This window comes from Hemibagrus wyckioides, linkage group LG28 (genome assembly GCF_019097595.1).
Source record: "Hemibagrus wyckioides isolate EC202008001 linkage group LG28, SWU_Hwy_1.0, whole genome shotgun sequence".
NCBI lineage: Eukaryota > Metazoa > Chordata > Actinopteri > Siluriformes > Bagridae > Hemibagrus > Hemibagrus wyckioides.
In genome coordinates this window covers 5,235,596-5,247,115 of record NC_080737.1, presented here as the reverse complement: position 1 = coordinate 5,247,115, position 11,520 = coordinate 5,235,596, and the positions used below count along the sequence as shown (strand labels likewise).

The following is an 11,520-nucleotide window of genomic DNA, read 5'->3' as shown; positions in this document are numbered from 1 at the left end:
AGAGTAATGTTCTTTATAAGAATAAACCCATATTTTTCCAAAATTGGTTTGACAAGAACATTCCATTGCTCAGTCAGTTACGTAATTCCCAAGGCCTCTTATTTTCCTACAAAGAATTTCTTGATCATTTTCAGTTTCCTTTCTCGCCAAAAGAATTTTCTATAGTTATGGGTGCTATTCCATCAGGTGCTCTCACCTTATTGAAGGGTACTCATTCATCACTACCAGCCTCCCTTAGCCTGACTGATAACTTCATTAGTAAGCTGTGCTTCAGTTCTCCTGGCAAAAGCAACAATAAAACCATTCGCTCATTATTCTAGAAGGATACTGTCCCTTACCATATGTTACTACTTACTGGAGTAATGCAGTAGGGATCTCCTGGAAGAAAGTATGGATGCTTCCACATACCATTTTCTGCCCATTAAAAAAGTTTCCTACAAAATAATTCATAAATTTTATCCAGCAAACCATGACTTAAAAAAGTTTAAAAGTGATATTTTCTCCAGTGTGACGCCTTTGACGAAACTGTTGTTCATCTATTTTGGAATTGTTCTTTTACAACAATGTTTTGGCAAGATTTACTTGATTTCTTTTTAGATCTAAAATGTATAAAGACAGTGTTTTATTTTGGAAGGACGTTGTGTTGGGATTTACTGATTACAGTGCAGTTTTCGATGGCCTGCTCTTTCTTCTGGTTTGAGTTGTATCTGATTGTATCCCCCATGTATGTTTGTGTGGTGTTTTCTCATTACTGTGTTTAGTTTTCTTTCTTTTTTGTCTTTCCTTCATTTGCTGTATTCTGATATTATATTTGTTCAGTTGTTGTGCACTATTCTCTGTATTGTTTTCAAGCAATTAAAAAAAAATTAATAAGATGCACAAATTCCATCCAGAGGTGTCATTAGAAAAGTGGGGAGGGGTCGTGTGGATGGGGGGTGTCTGTTGTCTGCCTGTTTATTATTATTTATGAATGAAGAAAGATAGTCTGGGTCAGCCGGTTAATCACAGCTCACCCTGTAAATCTTTCGGCCAATCACATTGGCCTGTTAGATCTTTCTACATCTTTCTTCCCCAAACCCTGTGCTGAAAAGGTTGACAGACAATGATGGCCACGCCCATAGCGAGCTAAACGAATCTCTCGCATTTCTGTTGTTCTCCGCCCGTCCCGTTCGTTCACGGCGATGAGCCCGCTCACGGAAACAGACGAATTGGCCAAACAAATCGTGCGCGCCCAGTGTCATGTCATTCAAGTTACGTGTGTTCACCTGCAGTGTGTGATTTATTATCTTATATCGCGTATTTACCTGATTGGCTGACATCATGGTTTGCGTGGCCGTAAGGCCTGCAGAATTAAAAGTGCAAGCGCCCGAAGATTAAAATAAATGGCAATGAAACTGTTCCATTAACCAATCAGATTTCGAGTTGGCATCACTGGGGCCATCTAGCAGGCATATGATTACGTCAGCAAAACACTAAAATGTACAGAGCACATTGCTGAACACAGAAGGCTGAAAAGAGCACAATCAACAAACCCTTGTACTAAAAGACCCGTAGGTGCAGTGGGACACGCCCACAATGGAATACTCCAAGATACAAATACGTTCAAAAATGCCATTTCAAATTCGTTCCTTTAGAAAATAATGAAATACTAGTCCTCGCCATGTCTAGGAGTCTGTGTAGAAATGTTTAAAGGATGGAAGGATGTTGTCGCTCTCTTCTTCGTATCATAAATAGCGTCCATGTCCTACTGTATTATTGTGTTTGGTGAGGTAGCGCCAAGTGACCTCTCCTGTAATGGGTGAGTGCCACACCTGACCAAGCACCCATGTCTGGCCGTTTGCCTAGCAAATAGCTTGGCATGGGGGGGTAAAAAAAAAAAAGATAGAAACCCCTAATTTTATTTTTTACACTTTATCTTGATCTCCTTCTCCATATCATTTAAGCAAGGTTTTATTAATAATCAACAATAAGAAGAATTAATCAGCAAAGACAATCGTCACTAGGGATAAGGGATACCACAATTTTCTAATGTAATAGTTTTTGTTACAATTTTAAATAGTGTTCCAGGGCCTCACAGTACCTCATGAACCTTAGAAACTATAATCCTACACATGACATACAACTATACACGTCATGTGTGAATTTGAGAAGAAAAGAAAAAAGAGCCTACTGCTAACAGTTAAAGAGGGACCCAAACGTTCTGGTTCTGTTTCTGAACATTTACTCAATTGCTGCTTCAGGATGCTGCTTGTATGGAGAAAGTAGTTGCATACATTGATCAGGTGTGATTTTGGCCCATTCTTTCACACAAACAGTCTTGAAAGCTTGAAGGGTCCGTGGGCCTCTTCTATGAACTTTGACCATTAGTTCTTTCCATAGATTTTCAATTGGATTCAAGTCAGGTGATTGGCTGGGCCATTCTAGCAGCTTTAATTTCTTTCTCTGCAACCAGTTTACTTGGCTTTGTGTTTGGGATCACCGTCTTGCTGAAATGTCCACGCTGGGTTCATCTTCATGGTCCTGGTAGATGGCAGCAGATCTTTTTCTGAAGAATGTCTTGGTACATTTTTCAGTGCAGAGCTGTTCTCTGGAGTGATGAATTAGAGCAGAGACTGTGAGCCAGGCCTTCTCATCTAACATGAGTGCCTGACCTCACAAATGCGCTTCTAGAGCAATGTTGGAAGATTCCATAAAACACTCCTAAACCTTGTGGAAAGCCTTCCTAAAAGAGTTGAAGCTGTTATAGCTGCAAGGAGAACAGGAGAACTCCATATTAGACCGTACGGCTTAAGAATAGGATGTCATTCAAGTTGATGTGCAGGTAAAGGCAGGCATCCCAAAACTTTTGGTGCTTACCTTGCTCATCTCCACTTGTTGCAGGTCTATTCGTTTTACTGTACTGTACTCATTTTCCAAACACAAAGTTTTGAAGCATGCCTAGGGTTAGGCACGTTAAGGGAAAACATCCCCACCCCACATTAAGCATCGGGAGAGCACGGTGTTGAACACGAGACTTGTGGACCACGTTGGAGCACGAGGTACACTGGCGTGGTGCACCCCACACACAATCACGTCACGGCCTTAAATACAGCCGGAGCATCAGTGGATTGGCAGAGCGTCATGACGTCAAAATGATTGACAGTTGAGTCAGCCAATAAACACCGACCTAGAAGCGGAGTAAGAAACAACACAAAAGGAGCGAGGAAAAAAACATAATATACACAAAACACATGTGGAACGTAACAATAGTGTATATGCTTATGTGTTTGTATGTGTGTAAATATGTATATATAAAATATGTGTTCTCGCTAGGGAAAAGTTCCTCTATACCACTGACAATAATACAATAATCCTCTATAATACTGACATTTTGCCTTCTTATCTAAACGTTTCAAATCATTACATTAAAAATAAATTATCATTCATCTGCAATATTAAGATGTATGTAAAGGTTATATCAAAATACATAAACCAGAAATCCCACCATAGATACAAGAGACATGTTTATTTCATGAACTGAAGTTGTGCTTCTTAGGACAACATGGGTTAGAAAAGATACAGACCAGTAAAAAATAAAATAAATAATAATAATAATAATAATAATAATAATAATAATAATAGTCTCATGGCTTCATATAAATAGTCAAGGACAAGGTGGATATGAACTGATATGCTCTAAGCTGTTTTATTTCTCTCAGTATTGGATGTGTTAGGTCTCTCTGTACACCGTCGAGAGTGCGGCTTCAGACAATACCTGTGGAATACAGCTGGAGAAGTTGGAGCTTTTATTTTATTACTATTTATTTTTTTTACTTTCCTTACCTGTCTCCGTAATAGTCTGTTATCAATGTGGATGTGTTATGGTGATGGATACAATAAATGATAAGGCAGAAATCAGTTTGCGAATCCTTTTCACTTCAACCGGTCCTGTTACAGTCTGCAAGGTCTTTCCTCTTCAGAAAAGTCAGATGATCACTTATACTTTTACCACTTTTACCCTGACATCAGCTTTGTGGTCTGTCAACAAAAGGCTAGCAGTATCTGTGGTGCTGGCCCCAGCAAGCTGAAATTAAACAAACAGAGAGAAATGTAATATTAGATACAAAAATGAGAAAAAAAAGAGAAAAACTTATGATTTACAGTCAGAACAGCTGATAAACAATCTTCACTCTGTGCTTTCAAAGATGTTCAGATACATTTTTAACTATTTTCATAAAATATAACAGATACTGAAATATTATAAAGAGTTTATATTTAAATAATGAAATAGTTCATGAGGTGTTTTTCTCAGTGCAGTAACACAGATCTGTGATCAGCTGTTGAATAAAACACTCCATATGAAGTGAAAATGCTGAGCTTCAGCTTTAGAACTTTGTCTCCTGAATTACTGAGCTACCAGTTGCTAGCTAGCTGACATTGTTCATCATTTAAATCAATGTAATGTGAGTATAAGTAGTTAATGTAATGTACTGACTGAAAATATAAACAGCAGCAACATTTACACTCCACAAACTATTTCTTGAGGAAAAACAGTTGCTGCTCTCCAGGATTTTCCTGGAACTCTGAGAGCTGCAGTAAGTTACACATCTGAATGGAGAAGTGCTCTTACTCTCCACTCATTCTGTCAGTGCAGTTCATTTAAAAAGTAGTGACTGGTTAACCTTACCAAGCTACTGCTAGTGTTATCTAAAGTCATACACTCAATAAATTAGTATGAATTTGAGTTAGTGTTAGCTGCCTTGGTCAACCTCATCAACCTGCCCTTTTAATGATCACCATATAACTCTTACAAAACACATTTATTGTAGGAAAAATATGGAGGAGATATTAAGCTGAACTGAGCTCATAAAAATGACTGTGGAGCTGTAACTTCAATGAAAGTTTGGATCATGTTCCATTCACTAACATGGGAACTGGAGGGGTTAATAATTGTACTGCAGACAGCCACTAGAGGGAGTTAGAGGCATTTTGGCTTCATATTTAAACCCCTGGTATGATGTCCACCCTTATAGACAGTCAGTGGTGTGATAATTTTCTTTATGGGATTCAGCTTGTGTGTTCTGCACATGTGAGTTTGAATCATGTAATATTTCATGTTGTACAGAAAACACAGCTCATGTTAGAGATTTTAATCTGTTTAAAATAATTGTGAGTGGGTTTGTGTGATATCGATTCTTCCCTGATTGCGACTTTTCATTTTAAAACATGGTGATAAAAGATGTAATCATTCAGAAGCACTAGCCTAGAGCTCCCAGCACCAAGATAGCTTTGGATCAGATCACATGTAACATGTATATAAATGAAAATAGTCCATTTTAGGACACAGAAATAGTTCATTAGGAATCTGCAGTCTGGCTGAATTCATTCAGACTGGTAAAAATCTTTGTGTGTAAACACGACTAATGAAAGATGAGAGTCTACACTGTAGTGTGAGTCCTTCACTTGAGCAGCAGCTTCTCATTTCATCTTCAACACAGTTCCAAGGACAATGCAGTTTGTGTTCTCCAGGTTTGTACCTTACTGTGCTAGTTTTGAAACAAGAGAGGAAGAAGTCCAACACTACAACCTGTAACTCCTGATATTAGTCTCAGCTATGCATTTACAGACTAACAGAAGTAGAGAAATACGTACACAGCCTGTTAGCAGGAGATGAGTAGCAGGAGCTACATGACTAGCTAATCTGTGTTCTCTGGACTGTTATACACCTCTCATTAGCCACTAGCCAGATATTCTTACACCAAAAGTCTCAATCATCAGCCAAACTGTGTTGTGTTTCTCTACATTTAATCTAAATGTGTGTTGTTTGGTTCTCAGTGCTGTATTTAGCAGTGATCTAGTCTGTTCTACTGGATATCCAGAAACTGTAACAATTTAAAGACATTTAGTGTGTAATTTAATTTCCTCTATGATGTAAAAATGTATCTGATTGTTTCACTTTAAATTGATATTGAGCCAGCAAAGTTGAATCTCTAATTACTTTACATTCGTACAAGCTGCTGCTTTTAAGCTCTTGTGCAGGTGTGTATCAGAGTGAAAACCAGAGTTACTGTTTATTCAACTCAAATAAACTTCACTCCACATTAGCAGCCTGTATACTGAACCTCACACTGAATACTGAGTGTGTGTTTCATGTACTGAGATGAGAAGCACAGATGATGATGTGGAGTTTATGCAGTGTGGAGATCAGGAACACTTACCTCTCATCTCTACTGTAATCTCCTGTGTTCTGTCTCCATCAGTGACCTGACACAGGTAATCTCCATCATCTGACCATGTACAGTCTCTCAGCTGTAAGGAGACGTTTCCTCTCTCCAGCTCCTGAATGTCCAGACTCACTCTGCCCCTGTAACCTCTCCCCTCTGTCACCTCTCTGTTCTTATAAACACAAACACAGTCTGTCTCCTTAAACCACCGGATCTCCATGTTAACAGCAGTGATTTCAGGAGACAGACGACACGAGAGAGTGACAGCAGAGTGATTATACTCCTCTGTACCACTGGGACCAATGAGTTTAAACTCATCTGTGTAGAAACACACACACACACACACACACAATTAGTTGAATATGTAATAAATTATGTTGATAAATTAATTCCTTCAAATATAACTTACTTCTTGCAGTCGCCATTTTTATCTCTTTCTGTAGATTCAAACTAATAAAATCCTAAACACACACACACACACACACAGAAGAAGAAAGTCTTCATTTTAAATAACTAAACTCACATAAATACATGGTAATAAATTAGACAAAACTGTATTTTGGAAGATTAGTTTATGTACTTTAGCATGATGCTAACTCCTCTTACCTTCTTTGTTCCTCATATAAACACATCTGCTGCTTTAGCTGAAGCGTTTCCACATTTCAGAGCGGCTCATGTTCGGTATTTATTTCATTACAGTAAATGTTTGACACGCTGTTTAAACTTTTCCCGCATCTACAAATATATTTCTCTCCTGTTTATATTTTCTCTAACCTGTTGATCTGCTTCAGTCGAACATTTCTTTCGTTTTCTCCTCATTACAGTATCTGAGACGCCTGAGGGATAGTCCCGCCCTTTCTACATGGATAACTCCGCCCCCTATTTTGTCTTCTTAGTTCATGATCATACTGTATATCTATACAGTGTTGGGGAGTAACTAGTTACATGTAACGGCGTTACGTAACTTAATTACAAAATAAATGTAACAGTAACTCGTTACAGTTACTTAGAAAAATTATTAAAATTACAGTTACTTATGAAAATGTTAAAGATTACAGAGTTACAGAGTTACAACTGAATATTTTCTTTTAAAAAACTAGTATATGTTGAATAAATATTAATTTGTTAGAGTTTGTTAAAGCGGTGCTATTCTGATGATTTTGATTAGTTCTCTGGTTTGAATTTGCGGCGCGTCTGCCAATTATGTTAATCCATATTACCGCTGAAAGCTTTAGGCTACTACACTGTCTGAGTGTTGCCACCATGGCGAGTGATAAAAATGCATTTCAGTCCTGGAAATTTAAAAAAAATTTCATTCTAAATTCCAATAAGGGGCAAATATAACAGTTCAGGGCAAAATTTGTTTGCTGGCTGTTAAAGTGCTTTCAACATCAAAGACTTCAATGTCGAACCTGAGGAAGCATCTGCAGGTATGGAACCTAGCCTTTCTTTATTTTATAATTTATTTAAAATGTAAAATTTGTTATTATTGTGAGTGTACAGAAATAAAAACAGACCCTTTAGTTTCGAATGATATATTACTCGTTTCTGTATAATAAAAAGTGACGGAGTGGTCAGTTGATTTACTGAAGCTGCTCTGTGGAAAAAATCCACTAAAACGCACCTGCGCATTCATAGTGTACTCAAGACCTGTATTCAAAACATTCAGAACAAATTAGCTAGTCATGTGTGGCGGCACGTAGTGTGGTCTAGGCTTAGATAACACCACCCTTGCTCCCTACACTTACATTTGACTCATGACTCACACTGTCGCAGTTATTCATGATAATAAGCTAAGCGCCACACAAAAACCCAGACATCAGTTCAACACATTCGAAGTTCTTTATACTAACCTAACGTATGCAAGTACTAATAATAAGTTCACAGAGTCAATTCCACTAATTGTTATTTACAGACCCCCAGGGCCATACTCTGAATTCCTTAGTGAATTTGGAGATTTTACTTCAAACCTTGTTGTTTCTTTAGACAAAGCATTAATAGTAGGAGACATGAACATTCATTTTGATAAGCCAGAAGACCCTCTGAGAACAGCAGTTGTATCCATCTTAGATTCATTAGGTGTTAATCAAAATGTAATAGGACCCACTCATAATGGAGGTCACAGTCTGGATCTCATTTTTACATTCGGATTAAATATAGAAAACATAGTCACTTCCACAGTCGGAAACCATCTCAGATCATTATCTAGTTTCATTTAGAATGCGTCTTAGTCACGAGATGCGCAACTTGCCACGTTACCGTATGAAGCGTATATTTACGTCTGCTACTGCAGAGAGATTTTCCGATAGTCTCCCAGAATTATCACACATGATTGGTTCACCTTCTGACCCTACAGAACTTGACCAGGCGACTGATTACTTGGAGTCATTATTTCGGAACACCCTAGTAGCTCCACTTAAAAGGAAAAAAATTAAAGACAAGAAACTAGCACCCTGGTACAACGACCACACATGAGCTTTAAAACAATCAGCTAGGAAACTAGAGCATAAATGGCGTCAAACTAGATTAGCAGTATTCCAGATTGTGTGGAAGGAAAGCCTTCTGAGATACAAAAACTCTCTTAGTGCTGCTAGATCAGCGTATCTCTCTGCCCTAATCGAAGATAACAAAAACAATCCAAAATTTTTATTTAGTACTGTAGCAAAACTAACTAGGAGTATAACCACTGTAGAAAAGTGCACACCATCTACATTTAGCAGCAATGACTTCATGAATTTTTTCAATGAAAAAATTGACAATATCAGGCAAAGAATTCAGATTATTAATTTAAAACCATATTATTTGATAGATAATCCTTTAGATAATATAGCTATTTCTGATCAGAGCTTAGAGTGCTTCACTCCACTTCAAGAGCCTGATCTAATTTCACAAATTTCTTCTTCAGAATCTTCTACCTGCATCCTAGATCCTTTACCCACATCTTTCCTTAAACAGATATTACCAGTAGCTACCGAACCCCTTCTAAAAATAATTAATTCTTCTCTAAGCACTGGCTATGTGCCTAAATCTTTTAAGCTAGCAGTTATCAAACCCTTGATTAAAAAACCGGACCTCGACCCCTGTCAGCTGTCTAACTATAGACCGATATCAAACCTGCCCTTTATCTCCAAGATCCTAGAAAAGGCTGTAGCACAGCAGTTATGTTCATACCTGCATAGAAATAACATTTATGAAATGTATCAGTCAGGATTTAGGCCTCATCATAGCCAGAGACAGCACTGGTTAAAGTGGTAAATGACCTGTTACTGGCTTCTGATCAGGGTTGTGTCTCCCTACTGGTGTTACTCGATCTTAGTGCAGCTTTTGACACCATTAACCACACTGTTCTACTTCATAGACTAGAACATGTTGTTGGTGTTAAAGGAACAGCTCAGGTCTTATTTGACTGACCATTATCAGTTTGTAGATCTAGATGGTGACTTCTCCATGCATACCAAGGTTATGTTCGGTGTTCCACAAGGTTCTGTCTTAGGCACACTGCTTTTCTCCCTATATATGTTACCCCTTGGTGCAATTATTCATAAACATGGTATTAGCTTCCACTGTTATGCAGATGACACACAGCTATATGTTTCAGCTAAGTCAGATGAGAGACACCAGCTTATTAAGATAGAAGAATGTGTAAAGGACATTAGACATTGGATGGCCACTAACTTCCTCCTGCTTAGTTTGGACAAGACAGAGGTGCTTGTATTAGGACCACAGGCAGTTAGAAGTGAGCTTTCTGATTACAGAGTAACGGTGGCTGGTCTTTTGGTTTCATCTTGTCCAGCAGTAAAAGATCTTGGTGTGATTATTGATTCTGGTCTTTCATTCGAAGCTCATGTAGATAATATCACTCGGGTAGCCTTCTTCCATCTTAGGAATATTGCTAAGATAAGAAATATGTTGTCACTTCATGATGCAGAAAAATGAGTTCATGCTTTTGTTACCTCTAGGTTGGATTATTGTAATGTCTTACTGTCTGGATGTTCCAGTAGGAGCATACACAAGCTCCAGTTAGTCCAGAATGCAACAGCTAGAGTCCTAACTAGAACCAGAAGATATGAACACATCACTCCTATTTTAGCCACATTACATTGGCTCCCAGTCAAATTTCGTATTGATTATAAAATACTGTTACTGACCTATAAAGCACTAAATGGTCTTGCGCCGCAGTACCTGAGCGATCTTTTAGTCTTTTATGATCCTCCACGCCTACTCCGATCAAAGGGTGCTGGTTACTTGGTAGTACCTCAAGTAGCAAAGGCTACAGCAGGGGGCAGAGCTTTCTCTTTCAAAGCCCCAAAGTTATGGAACAGCCTTCCAATTAGTGTTCGGGATTCAGACACAGTCTCAATGTTTAAGTCTAGGCTGAAGACACATTTGTTTAGTCAAGCTTTTAATGTATAGTTTTCTTAGGTAAAGGAGCAGATCTGGAAGGTTCATGGTCATAGAATGTTTGGTGTACTGGGATGTGTTGGATGCTGTCATCTTACCACCCTCGCAAGTCGCTCAGGTTTGCTGACTGTGAAGTGGTTGGATGCTTTATGTCCCGGGAAGCCTTCATGTCTGTGACCTTCTGGCTCTCCCTTTTAGTTATGCTGTCATAGCTAGTCTTGCCGGAGTCCCTGCCTGCACTTTACACATAATTCTACATTGTCTTTAAGCATCACATGATCAGAAACTTAATATCTTTCTCTTTCTCTCTCTACCTTCTCTGTCGAGCTATACACCCCAATCCTGAGCTCCCAGTGTTTGCCAGTTTCCAGTGCGACCACTGCCCTACCCCTGGTCGGAGTCTCGCCGCTTGATGGTGCCCACTGATGCTGTGGATGGATATGTGTGGCCCAGGAGACAGCCATGGACAGAGCCACTTGGGGACTTGGGCACACCATCACATATATGCCATTTCATCTGTCAGCCCGTAACAGCAAAGAACTAGTGTTTATAGTGACCTTAGAAACTACAATGACCTAATAGTTCCTCATGGGTCATTGATTGCTGTTGTAGAAAGGACATTAATCAGCTACAGTTACATTATTTTCTGTTTAGTGTCACCTAGATGAGGATGGGTTCCCTTCTGAGCCTGGTTCCTCTCAAGGTTTCTTCTTTCCATCCCAGGGAGTTTTTCCTTGCCACCGTTGCCACAGGCTTGCTCATTAGGGATAAAATAGAATAAAATAGTCTAATTATAGAATTTAATAATTTATTCTTATTTCTAGTTAATTAGTTATTTTTTATTTTTTTTATTTTTATTTTTCATTTTCCCCTCCCCTTTCTCTCTTTTCTTCTTTTGTAAAGCTGCTTTGAGACA

General features: G+C 38.5%; 1 long non-coding RNA gene across 1 annotated transcript; it reads right to left on the bottom strand.

Moving 5' to 3' along the window:
* Positions 1–1,776: 1,776 nt before the first annotated feature.
* LOC131348321 (uncharacterized) lies at positions 1,777–7,173 on the bottom strand. The gene is made up of 5 exons (XR_009203913.1): positions 6,810–7,173; positions 6,613–6,664; positions 6,198–6,521; positions 2,857–4,063; positions 1,777–2,746 (listed from the first exon to the last, which is right to left on the bottom strand). It is a non-coding gene; the product is annotated as an uncharacterized LOC131348321 (long non-coding RNA).
* Positions 7,174–11,520: the final 4,347 nt, after the last annotated feature.